This window comes from Notolepis coatsorum (genome assembly GCF_963971535.1).
Source record: "Notolepis coatsorum genome assembly, chromosome: 11".
Lineage (NCBI taxonomy): Eukaryota > Metazoa > Chordata > Actinopteri > Aulopiformes > Paralepididae > Notolepis > Notolepis coatsorum.
The window spans coordinates 54,569,434-54,583,732 of NC_140175.1; the positions used below are offsets into that span (position 1 = coordinate 54,569,434).

Here is a 14,299-nt window from a genome sequence, read left to right on the forward strand (position 1 = left end):
ATCTGAGCCCAACCCCGATCTCAACCTAAAGGCAAAGACCCTCGAAAACTAGTGGCTCAGACTATCTGGGGATATTTCGACCTAAACACCTGAAACCCTTAATGAGCCCCAAGTCTCCTAGATGTTTAGACTAGACATCCAGCGTATTGTAGGATGTGCTCCTTGGTGTTGGGGTGGTGATGATATCTGGTGAGTGAATGAGTGGGTGCAGAGCTAGAGTCAGCCCCACAGGCCAGGCTGGAGGAAAGTAGGTCAGTAACGGCAGGCGGCTGATGGAAGCAGTAGCTCGTCCAGCCAGTCGGCGAGGTGTGACGTGAGGTTCAGCTGGCTCCCGTCACGTGGTAGAGATGATGATGATGATGGTGGTGGTGGTGGTGGTACACACTGTTCTCTGCAGTCCATGCATTGTGCTGTGTGTCATGCTGATGTAACATGATATCAGTGTTTATAGTCCATTAGAATACACCCTGCCCTGGGCTCATCCAGACCTCTGCCATGGCATTTTCAGGTTCTCTGGTTTGTTGTTGTTTTTTGGGAGGGAACATACAGTAACTCCCATCCTGATGGAGGTCTGGTTCTGTCCTGTCCCGGTGTGTTTGTCTTTTCCTGATCACATCTATGACCGAGGCCTGTTTATTTTGATTCAAGCTGAAGTACTGTCGCTTCATATCCTCACATCTGTATTAGCACACACCAGACTTGTGCCTAGTTATAATGCATTGGTTCCCAACATGGATCTGGGGGCAGGGATGGAGTTTAATTTCACTATTATTTAATTGACTGGATTGGAAGTGAACCAAGTGAGGTAATGGATAAGAGTTACTTCTGATTATAGGTTTCACTCTCCACTGTCATCTCCCCAGCTTTATTTTGAGAAGTTATGGAATTCTGGACTTAGATCTTGGTCAAGATACGATAAGATAAGAAGAAGAAGTTTAGTTTGCCTTTGAGAACCAATGGTTCTCGAGCCGTAACGGCACATGGGGCAGGAGCCTATCTCCTGTTTCCGTAGCGTGAGGCAGCTTGATGTACAAGTACACCCCTTGGACATGACGCTAGTATGTCGCAAGGACTTCCCCCCCAAACCAACCCTTGATGCTGAGTGTCAAGCAGGGAGGCTATGGGTACCATTTTTAAATAGTCTCTGGTATGACTCGGCCGGGGCTTGAACTCCCAGCCTCCCGAACTCAGGGCGGACACTCTACTCACGAGGCCACTGAGCCGGTAAGATAAGATATTCCTTTATTGATCCCCTTGGGGAAACTCAGATTTTACCACAGTCTAATGTCAAGGTGGGGGTCATTGACAAGAGTGGAGAACCACTGTTATGATGACCAGCTTGGCTCTGGACTGTAGCACTGACTGCTGCTGACTGCCTGAATGAAAACGTGAAACATCCTAATCCTATTAAACATCCCTCTCTCTTTCTTTGCATAAGGCGTTTGAATATGTGTGTCTGCAGTGTTTTGTCCTCGCTTAACCCCTTAAACTCCCCATGGAATTACTGGAGCGTAGCCTGGCTTTGCGCACATCTAAATCAGGTGAGAGATTACACGGTCTGTGCTGATATTAGCAGGGAGATGTGGATTATGTGAGGGACTTTTGATATCATAGCTTATATGTCATGTAATGACACTCTTAACAGGATGTTGCTTGTCCCAGATGGGACTTTGCTATTTTCGTACCTATTTCACACCAGGGGCGGTTGTTTATGAACCATAACTTAACCTTGACCTCAACTAGAGATGAAAAAAAACGATTACATCCTGCAAAACTATGCCCCGCCCCCATGGCAACATTACATTAAAATAGGCTTTACAATACCATCATCCACAATATATATACTGTACATATTGTAAAGGAATGAATAAATAATAAACTTCCTTGAAGCAGTGTTAGAAAAGTTATAGAAAATAAACAATTTTGAATGAAATGGCACCATGGCAATTGTATTACAAGATAAAATTAAAGACATACAAAGGATGTCATATCATATTGTAATTTGTCCTGGAAAATGAAATAACGTCAAATACCATCATGCCAAAAGTAGGAAACATATGGTGAAATGGTATTTTGAACATATCGCCCAGCCCTACTTACGAGACACTTAGACAGGTAAACAACCAGACTCTTCCCTATTCTGAAAGTCAGCTTGGCTGTATAGCGAGTAATAAAAGTGTGTTTTTGAATTTATGACTACCAGACTCTGTGGCCATATAGTGAGTAATAAAAGTGTGTTTTTGAATTTATGACTCTACCAGACTCTGTGTAGCTGCCCTGTGACTCAAACAAGAAGTTTCCTGTCCCCGTCGCATCAGTTATTTCATTCAATCCTGTTCAGTACATAATTTGTGATTTTTAATATTTAAATTTTTTTTTACACCACTTCACAAGGAGTCATTATGTAGGTCAGGTCTGCAAGTGCGACTGCTCTGCTCATTCTCATGTGCATGTGTGTGAGAGTGGGAAGCAGGGGGATAGTGTGACATTGTACAGAGACGCAATCAAGCTCATCACACGCAGCGGAGGTTCAAGGATGCGGCTTCTGCTGAAACCATTGAGTCCCGCTGTGATCCATTACTTGACCACCAGGAGCCTGAGCTGCTCCTACACCGCGAGCTTAGTGGTCGTTGGAACAAAACGATTGAGATAATTAATTTCCTCCATTACCGCCCCTCTGTGTGGAAAAGGTAGTAAATCGAAGCAGTTTGTTGTGATTGTAACCCGAGTGTCTCATTTTTGTAATTATAATAATAATAATAATAAACAGTAAAAGTAGACAATGAGCATATGTGTGTAGGTTTTTTAGATAACAGGTATTAGGGGTATATCTTATATAAGACAACTAACTAAAATGTGATCTCATTGGATGTGCCCTGACAATTAATGCTTGTATATCTTATCGTGTGTTGTCATGTTTGTTTATATGTTTGTTTAAAAAATAATAAAAAAATTAAATACAAAAAAAAAAGTAGACAATGAGCATAAAATAGACGGAATGAAAGTCGTGCAGAGAATAAGAAAAAGGGTAAAACAATGCAAGTAATAAAACACAGGACATTCTCACACTATCTGGAAAACACTAGAAATTAAAGGCATAATTCAAAATGAATGTATATCCTAATATAGACGTTCTCTCAATAGGCAATATTTCCCATCCACAAACACCACAACCCACCTGACATTAGGCTGGGCAAATAATGACATTTTATTTTGAATTAGAATTTTGCCCTACCTCCTACAGTTTGTGTTGTGAGGTTTAGCATCAGTACTGGTGTGTTCTTGTGACCATATTTAATATGGTCACAAGAACACACCAGTACTGATACTAAACCTCACAACACAAACTGTAGGAGGTAGGGCAAAATTCTAATTCTAAAATTCAGAGGCAGCTGTCCCTTCAGGTCTCTGCTTCCTGCTAGTGGTTAGAATAGCAAATATGTAAGGCAGAAATTAATAATGATTACTGTAATTGATGAATCTTCTCCTGCATAAGGGTGATGTTTACTGGGGAGGAGGGCCTGCCCTTCTCCTTTCTAGACGTGTCAGGAATCTATTACTGGTTGTTATGGTAACGGAGAGAGGCTAGGGTACTCTGCCTCCAGTCCATACAGCTGCAATCAGTGCTGCTAGTGAGAGGAGTTTATTATGTCCAGTACAGCCTATCTTGATTGATTGATTGTATTGTTGAGTTTATAATGTAGCCTTGCACCATCTTGCTTTCTGCATCACCATGTTACTTGTTCTTATAATCCTGATCACTGAATAGATAGCCTATTATCTGCTTTACTAGATCGAGCTCTAGTTAGCTCACCTGCTGAGTCAGAGTTATGGTTTAGAGGACGGAGCTGTGAGAGCCAAACGGTAAACTAACTCACTGTCATATCAGGAATAGGTCTGGACAGCACAGAGAGTCGGACAATAAACAAACTCGCTGTCAGATATCAGGAATAGGTCTGGACAGCACAGAGAGTCGGACAATAAACAAACTCGCTGTCAGATATCAGGAATAGGTCTGGACAGCACAGAGAGTCTGACAATAAACAAACTTGCTGTCATATCAGGAATAGGTCTGGACAGCACAGAGAGTCGGACAATAAACAAACTTGCTGTCATATCAGGAATAGGTCTGGACAGCACAGAGAGTCGGACAATAAACAAACTTGCTGTCATATCAGGAATAGGTCTGGACAGCACAGAGAGTCGGACAATAAACAAACTTGCTGTCATATCAGGAATAGGTCTGGACAGCAGAGAGTCGGACAATAAACAAACTTGCTGTCAGATATCAGGAATAGGTCAGGACAGAGGCGGCTGAGTGGCGCAGTGGGCAAGGCGCTCGCCACTAACGCAGGATATACTGGTATCGAGCCCAGCTCTCGGCGTTGCTACCGGCTTGGCCGGTCGTCATACTAACACAATTGGCAGTGTTAGAGGGTGGGAAAGCCGGTGGGTGGGGAATGGGGATTGGACCTTGTGGACAGCGACTCCTACAGGTCGGTTGGGTGACGCCTGTACAGCTGAAACAGGAAGTATCGGGGGCGCTTGAAGCCTTTTTACAACGCATCCGCGTTTCCGGGTTCCCGTTTTGCGCTCCGATTGGCCAGGTCATGTGACATGAGCGCCAATCGTGGGAAGGCAAGTTTCTACACTGGTTAAGCTTAGGCACTCTTCGAAGTTGGTTAAGGTTAGAGTTTGTCTTAGAGCGTGACGGCAAGTTCTTTCGCCGGTTAAGCTTAGGCACTCTTTCGAAGTTGGTTAAGGTTAGAGTTTGTCTTAGAGCATGGCGATAGAACGACAGGTAGTTTGCAGGCTGTTCGACGCGGAAATGGGCAAACACGCTATTGGGCGCACATGTCACATGACCTGGTCAATCAGAGCGCCGGAAACGTGGATGCGTTGTAAAAAGGCTACACGCATCGGGGGCAGCGTGAGCCTCCCACGCGTTACTCCTCGCCACAGAGTTCGAGCTGTCTGGTGAAAAGATGCGACAGGCTGCCTCCTCGTGTACCGGAGGGGACACGTGATGCAAGGCTTCTATCCTCACTACAGCCGACCAGTGGGAGGCATAGTCTAGCAACGTTCAAGACAGGGGAGGGAAGAATTGGAATTACGAAATTGGGATGGGAGAAAAATTGAAAAATAAGGAGAAAAAGTGGATCAAAAAAAGGAATAGGTCTGGACAGCACTGAGGGTCAGACGATAAACTAACTTGCTGTCAGATATCAGGAATAGGTCTGGACACCACTGTGGCAGTCAGTAAACTAACTCGCTGTCAGATATCAGGAATAGGTCTGGACAGCACAGAGAGTCAGACAATAAACGAACTCGCTGTCAGATATCAGGAATAGGTCTGGACAGCACTGTGGCAGTCAGTAAACTAACTCGCTGTCAGATATCAGGAATAGGTCTGGACAGCACAGAGAGTCAGACAATAAACGAACTCGCTGTCAGATATCAGGAATAGGTCTGGACACTAACAGCACTGAGGATCAGACAATAAACGAACTCGCTGTCGGATATCAGGAATAGGTCTGGACAGCACAGAGAGTCAGACAATAAACTAACTCGCTGTCAGATATCAGGAATAGGTCTGGACAGCACTGTGAGGGTCAGACAATAAACTAACTCGCTGTCAGATATCAGGAATAGGTCTGGACAGCACTGTTATCCCTTTTACACCGGCCAGGCTCCGTGCTGGAGCCGGTTCCCGAACGTAATCTCGCACCGGCTGGCGCGTTCACACCGGGATTAATTGGTTCAGAACGTGATAAATCGGTGCTCAGCTGGCACAGAAAAATTGTTGGTTTTTCCTTGCGAACCGCGACGTCAACAGTGGGCGTGTCGTATTCTAGGCTGTGTGAAGATGACGAGTGAACGGGGGAAAGTAGCGAGTCGGCATTGCACTCAACAGGAAGCGATTTGCGACTGCTCTCAAAACAAGATTAGATTTAAATGTATTGTTATGATGCAGCACAAGTACAATACACCATCCAACCAGAGTGGATAAAGAAATGCTCCAGAAATGAATATGCGTAGGGAAAGGCTTAACGAGTCAGCGCGAGAGCGCACACACAAAAGCACACGCGCTGTATACGTTTGAAATGAATCGTTCCAGCAAATCATGCTTCTATTATTCGAATGACTTGTTTTAATGGGTATCATATAGTAGTAAGTCCTACAGTTGTAGAACATGACATAATAGCATGATATCTAGGGATGCCCCGATCGATCGGCCAGCGATCGGTATCGGCCGATATTCAGTATAAATATGAGATCGGTGATCAGTGATAATGCTTTATTTTCGCCGATTGTCAAAACCGATCGAAAAACATGATCCAATTCTTAGCGGAGATCTCACTCGCTCTCTCTCTCAGACACACAGAGCTGCTTGCAGTGTACGGCTCTTTCTTCTCCTCCTGCCCCTCCCGCACCCATGTAAACAAGAGGCTGCCTCCGGCAACAGTCTGCTCTAGTGCATGCGACGTGAGCTAACGTTGGCTACCTACCGAGCTAACGCTACTGTTTAAACTAAATGACCCAGTGACTACATGAGGCATTGTCTAACGTTATCTAGCTGGCTAGCTACTGATAGCTGCTGATATCAACAAATGCTCCAGCAATAGTCGAGTGCACAAGTTACCTCCGTTGACTCACGTTGGCTCACGTTAGCTCTAAACTAAATAGTTCACTGAGGCGTTGTCTTAACGTTATCTAGCCGGCTAGCAGTAGCTACAGATAGCTCCTGATATCAATGTCTTATAACATTGATTCGATGCGTATTCGGGCTGAGGGCATGCTGAATGTGATTTATACCAATAGGGTTCAGCTGCAGCGCTGGAGAATCCTGGCCGTAGCTGGAGGCTACTCGAGTACACATAGACAGTGGAGCTGTTTGCAGATAGCGAGCATTTTGACTTGTTGCGTGGTGGCGATGTCTCGCAGATAATACAACTACAAATACAAGTCTAATTATATAATCTATATATTTTATAAAAAATAAATAAAAAATTATATAATTTATTTTTTTAATCAAAAACGATCGATATCGGATCGGTATCGGCCGATATGGCTCAAGACGATCGGTATCGGTGGCAAAAAAACGTGATCGGGGCATCCCTAATGTTATCTGATTTATTAATGCCAATACTGGACGACGATCGCAATTGGCACTTGAAAAGTGTAAATGATGGATTAGTCAGTAGCAATTCATGACGGCTCGTTTAGCTCAACTGGTTAATGCCCTGCCTGTGGACCATATGGTCCCCAGTTCGAATCTCTTGCTTACTTAAATTTTTTTCCTGTAACGTTAATTAATTTATCCACTCTGGTTGATAAGATAAGATATTTCTTTATTGATCCCCTTGGGGAAATTCAGGCATCTTAGCAGCATGGGGGGGGGGGGGTACACGGGTAGTAAAATAAACACAAGCAGTGTAAACAAATAAGTAAATATAATTGACTATCTAACCAACTGAAATATACAGTATTCACAGTATTCACATAAGGTGCAGTATGCATAAGGTGGTGGTGTTGTCCTTTTTGGGACACCAGAGTGGATAAATTATTTAACGTTACAAAAAAAAAAAGGTAAGCAAGAGATTCGAACTGGGGACCATAGGGTATCATCAGGGACCGAAACTAAAGCCTGCCGCCCGCCAGGGGCGCTCAGTTTTTACCTTTGGCGCTTGACACTTAGAGGGCTGCCCGCTGTGTGGCGTGTAGTTCATAACGATACTCTTATTTTGATTGTGCGAGTACAGATTATAGCCTCTCTCGTCTTTTTTTTCTCCGCCGCGAGATCGTTAAAAAACTACAAGTCCCACATTGCACTCAAGTCAACGGTCCAATCACAGTAGAGTGGCGTGACTGGTTTCATGAGAAAGAAAGCAAATGACCAATCGGAAGCTCTCATTTGGCTTGTTTACTTCCTGAAACGCCACCATTGCGATATGCGGGCAGTCTGCTCTAGTCTATATCGGACCTCCATGAGCTACCGTTACTGTTTAAACAATGACCCAGTCAACTATTCACTTTTAGTTTAATACATGACGAGGCATTGTCTAACGGTATCTAGCTGGCTAGCTACTGATAGCTGCTGATATCAACAAATGCTCCAGCAATAGTCGACTCGAGTGCATAATACCTCCGTTCCCTCGTTAGCTAGCTCACGTTAGCTAGCTCACATTAGATCCATCTGTCCCAGTAAACTAAATTGTCTTAACGTTATCTACCGGGCTAGCAGTAGCTACAGATAGCTCCTGATATCAATGTCTTATAACATTGATTGAATGCGTATTCTAGCTGAGGGCATGTTGAATGTGATTTGACAAAATAACCGTAACGTTATACCAATAGGGTCCAGCTGCATCGCCGGAGAATCCTTGCATGCTGAATGTAGGGTCTAGCTGAATATAGGGTCTAGCTGCAGGGCCGGAGAATCCTTGCTGGAGCTGGAGGCTACTCAAGTATACACACAGACAGTGGAGCTGTTTGCAGATAGCGAGCATTTTGACTTATTGCGTGGTGGCGATGTCTCGCAGATAATACAACTACAAGTATGATTATATAATATATATTTTATTTAAATTTCTTTTTTTATATAAAATATATATATATATTTTTTTTAATCAAAAAAAATTTGGCAGGTAAGAAATATGCTTGGCGGGTAGATTCTTCCCATCTACCCGCCACTGGCCGGTGAGTCAAAAAGTTAATTTCGCTCCCTGGGTATCATGTTCTACAGTAGGACTTACTGTATATGATACCCATTAAAACAAGTCATTCGAATAATAGAAGCATACTTTGCTGGAACGATTCATTTCAAACGTATACAGCACGTGTGTGCTTTTGTGTGTGCGCTCTCGCGCTGAGGCTCGCTCTCCACGCATTCTTTTTACCTGGGTAACGCCCCCGTTGATGACGGAGACGGTGGAATGTTGGTTCTGCTTAAATGGGTGTAAACGCGGGGTGGTTCGCCAGAGAGCACCAAGGTTCAGAGGGTTCAGAATGGAGCTGGAGCTTGAACCGGAGCCCGGGCGGTTTAAAAGCGCTATGTGAGGGTCAGACAGACAATAAACTAACTTGCTGTCAGATATCTGGACAGCACTGTGAGTCAGTAAACTAACTCGCTGTCAGACTCAGATATCAGGAATAGGTCTGGACAGCACTGAGAGAGTCAGACAATTTTGGACCCCAGGAAGAGTAGTCTCACCTTGGTGTAGGGGATCCACAATAAAACAATAAACTAACTCACTGTCAGATATCAGGAATAGGTCTGGACAGCAGTATGAGGGCCGACGGTCCACTCTACTGGTTAAAGTTGCACACCTGAAAGCCGTAAATCAACTTGCAGGCTCTTTCCACAGCAATACTGTAGGCAAGGCACCCTGGTCTAGAAATGCAGGCTTCAATCTATGTTGTTTAGTCTATCTGTTCAGTACTGCTCAGCACTGTTTCAAGATGCACAATGAGATACTCTTCTTCTTCTTCTTCTTCTTCTTCTTCTTTTGAATTTCCGGCAGTGTAGACGCATCGTGGCGTATTACTGCCCTCCGCAGTTCTTTTGATGAGCTCTTCTTCTTCTTCTTTTCCCGCAGTCTACTGGAATCTGTCATTCCCTACATTGTCCATTGAAGTGCAGCTAATGCTGCTACTTCCTGTCTGAGCCCCCCTCTGCGAGACACTCCTTGCCCCCTGCGATCTTATTCTGGACTGCTTGGTCCCTCGCAACCCCCTCATCCAATTCCCTGACCACCTCCTCCCATTTCAGACCTTCCATTCCAAAATGTTGAACCGCTATCCTAACAATCATCTTTACCCTATCTGTTCTACCCTTAGTCTCTGCCATACCATTAACTACCCCTGCCACCAAGGCCACAATACCAAATTTCTCCTCCCTTACCCTCTCTCTATCCTCCTGCTCTACCCTCTCTGCCAAGTGCCCTTCTCCAACCCCCTGCACCCTATCTTGACTTCCCTGTCCTACCCTGCTAGCCGCCTCAGCATACGATAACTTACCCTCCCTTCTCACTCTCTGAACCGTGACCTAGGGGTGGACGGTATAAACGGTATACGGTATAAACGGTATGAATTTGCTCTACGGTATGGATTTTGACTATACCGTCTAAACCGGTAGTGCAGCTCTAAAATACCAATGACGTCATGTAACCACAGCGCGACTATTTCACTCGCATTTGCCCCTAAAAATAGATAGAATTAGTCATAGATAATAGATATGTGCGAACTGGAAAAAGTTATTTAGGAGGCTTCGCGCAGTGGGCGTGCCAGCCCCTACCGCACGCATGTAAACACGGATCTAGTAGTCTAGTGGGACGGGACACGGGAGCTCAGCTGTCGGCGGCGTCTCCCTGAGCTAACGTTAGCTTAGCTACCGTTACAAAATGACCCAGTCAACTATTCACTTTTAGTTTAATACATGATGAGGCATTGTCTAACCGAACGGTATCTAGTCGGCCAGCTACCGATAGCTCCTGACATCAACAAACGCTCCACAAAGTCTAGTAGAGAGAGACGTGTGTGTGCTACCTGTTAGCCGTTAGCTCACGTTAACGCGAGTTAGTTCACCGTTCAAAACGAAATGTCCCATTGAACTAAATAATTCACTGAGGCGTTGTATTAACGTTATATATCCGGCTTAGCCGGATAGCTCCTGATATCAATGTCTTATAACACTGATTCGATGCGTATTCGAGCTGAGGGCTTGCTAACGTTATTCCAATATAATAGGGTCCAGGTGCAGCGCCGGAGAATCCTGGCCGTAGCTCTGCTCGAGGCTACTGAGTATAGGTCCAGGTGCAGCTCCGGGGAAACCTGGCCGTAGCTGGAGGCTACTAGAGTACACACAGACAGTGGAGCTTGTTGCGTGGTGGCGATGTCTCGCAGATAATACAAGTACAAGTCTAATTATATAATATATATATTTTATATAAAAAAAAAAAAAATTATATAAAATAAAAATTTTTTTTTAATCAAAAACGATTATACCGTGATATATACCGTTACCGTCTATGCTTCAAATTATACCGTGATATAAATTTTAGACCATACCGTCCACCCCTACCGTGACCTCCCTCTTCATCACCTCACACCCCCTAAATGCTACACTATGCTCCCCACCACAACTACAACACTTCAGCTGCACTCCCTCTCCACACTTCCCATAGTCATGTTCCCCGCCACACCTAGCACACCTCTGCCCCTTCCTACACGTGATAGCTATATGGCCAAACTCCTGGCACCTATAACACCTAAGAGGACTCTGAACAAATTCCCTAACCCTAAACATCCTACGCCCTACAAACACCTCACTAGGAACAACCCCACCCTCAAACTTAATCACTACCGTCTCCGTCACTATCCTATCTGCTCCCTTCTTCATCCTTTCTGCACTCTTAACTATGCCATTACGCCCGTCCCCCTTTAACTCTTCCACCAGCTGCTCTACGCTAACCTCGACCGGTACCCCAGCTATCACCCCCTTACATCCCCCCTCCCTCTTCTCCCCTACTCTCGCTACCTTACTTATACCCACCCCACCAATGCTCCTCATCTTCCTAGCCCTCTCCACCTGCTCCTCACTACCACACCCTACGGCCAGATTCCGATCCCACAAAACTCTTGCGTACTTTACCTCACCTAATTGCTCGTTAATGAGTGTGGGCAACTCGAGCCTACCTACTTTCCTCACTCCCCTCTCCCCCTCAAGCCTAACCACTATATGAATCACTTCTGCAACATCATTTCCTCCACCCTCGCCTTCTGACCCACTTGAGCTATCGTCCCTCACTTTCTTCCTCTTACTCCCCTTCCCCTCACTTACCTCCCTCTTCTTCTCCTCCTCCTTCGTCCACCCTTCTCCCCCACTCTCCTCCCCCCTACTCTCCATATCGTCACCACCCGACCCCTTACCCTTGCCCTGGCTATTCTCGCCCCCATCGCTGTCGTTCTTCTCCGCCTGTTTCTTCCTCTTACTCCCCTTTCCCTCACTTACCCTCCTCTTCTTCCCCACCTTTTCCCACCCTTCTTTCTCACTCTCCTCCCCACTATACTCTATTCTGTCACCACCCGACTCCTTCCCTTTGCCCTGGCTATTCTCACCCCTATCGCTGTCCCTAGAGCTGCCGCGGTATTGATGTTTTCCTTACCGCACAAATTTGCGAAATATTTCCTACCGCCGCGGTTATTACCGCACGCACACAAATTTCTTTTAAAAAAAAGTTTGAATGCATTTTTTTTTAGTAGTCTACTCTTTATAGCATATAGCCTGCCTCTAGTCTAAATGTCTATCTTTAGAGGATGACTTTGCAGCATGAATATTGTTTGGGATTCGGCAAGCACGCATTAGTTATTGAAAGTGAAACACGGATTCGAAGTTTCCCCTCTGGTCGTGCGCCGTTCACTCGGTGTCGCGGGCAGGGGTGGTTACCCCCCCGACCCTTTCTTCTTATTATTATTATAAAGTTACTACTTTATAATAAAGGCATTCGTTTTGTGGCATTAACGTTATATAGTTACACGTTCAATAACATCAGCGTATTTACCGGACCATAGCAAGGGCAAGCAATACTCAATTCATATCTCAGTTCCTTTCTTTGCTCAGAGCGTGCTGAGTTGTCCCATTCTGCGGTCTGTTAATAAAGTTTTCAATCAGACAAGTGTATAAAACGAAGGGCTTTTATTATAACATTCGTTGCAGACAGTAAAATCATTATGTCTCGTTTAGTACTCCTGAGGAGTGATGGTAGTCCACTCCGGCGGGGAGCTAAAGCTAACGTTATTAGCCGTGTTGTGATGAGCTCTGATCAATTGGTGACATTCAGGATGTAAATACGTGTGACGCGTCTCTCTTCTGACCAATCAGTGGTCTGCAATGTTTCACGTGACTTTTCTGGTACCCAATAGGGTCGCTTGGAACCTCGATAGAGGATTAGGGTATATCTGCAGAGCCGCAAGCCCAAGGAGAGGAGGGTACTTTATTATTATTATAAAAAAACAGCGGTGATGCGGTATTCAGCCTACTCTTGCGGTGGGCGTGATGTAACCGCGATACCGCAACCGCGATACCGCGGTAATGCGGTAATCGCGGCAGCTCTAGCTGTCCCCCCACTTGTTGTCACTGCCCTTCATGTCACCGTCGCTGATCAATCCCTTCACTGACTCTGACTCTTTCTCCACTGAAGACTTCTTCTTCCCACTCCCCTTCATGTCACCGTCGCCGATCCACAATCCAAAACTCAGAGTTATTATTAAAGAAGAAGGCCATATCATCCACCCCCCATCCTCTTCTTCTTCTTTCTTCTTTAGAATTTCCGGCAGTGTAGACGCATCGTGGCGCATTACTGCCCTCCGCAGTTCTTTTGATGAGCTCTTCTTCCTCTTCTTTCTTCTTTTGAATTTCCCGCAGGCATATTACTGCCCTCCTCAGTTCTTATACTACGCTAGTGGTATGGTTTCCATAGTTAGGCCTCTGGTAAATCAACTTTTGATTGTTTACCCTCTTCTTCGTCTCATCTTCAAAACACATGACTATCGACTCTATCTCCTTCTTCTCTGCTCCTCTTGCCTGTCCAATACTAATGAATACAATAACGCTATATCCTCTGATACAGCTCTGACGCGTGCAGAAATGTCAGCACTGACTCTGTGATCAGCTGGTGGTTCTCATTATCCATGCCAAAGAAAGATTTAAGAGAGAAGGAAGAGACTCCCAACTCTACCAGACTTTTATAAAAGATTTCCCTCTCTTTCCTATACCTTTCACATTCTAGGAAAACATGCCCGACAGTTTCAGTCTCTCCACATTCACACCGCCCATCTGGATGTTTTCCCACAATGCACAAGGTACTGTTCAACCCACAGTGTCCCAGCCTCAATCTACACATCTTCACCCTATCACTCCTAGACCCATATCCATCCACCTTGATTTTGACCCGAGGCTGCAGAGAGAAATAGTGCCTTCCCTTGGTCCCCTTTTCCCACTCAGCCTGCCACTCAGCCTCAACTCCTTTCTTTATCTTCTCTCTGAGTTCTACTCTTCCCATTGAAATGCCTATCTCTTCCTCCCTTCCCAGGCTCTGTTTGGCAAGGGAGTCAGCCATCTCCCGCAATTTCCCGCAATCCCAGCATGCCCCGGAACCCAACAAAACTCCACTGACCAGCCTGCCTTCGCAATCCTATATAAAACCAACATTATTTCCTGAATGAGATCAGGGCGAGCTTTAGACCCACCTGCACTCAGAACCATCAGTGCAGCAGTCGAGTCAGAACATATAATCAC

At 45.2% G+C, this 14,299-nt stretch overlaps 1 protein-coding gene across 2 annotated transcripts in view; it reads left to right on the forward strand.

The window, feature by feature from the left end:
• coro1cb (coronin, actin binding protein, 1Cb) overlaps positions 1–14,299 on the forward strand; it is a 127,119-nt gene that overhangs the window by 1,027 nt on the left and 111,793 nt on the right. The gene's annotated exons all lie outside the window — the stretch shown is intronic.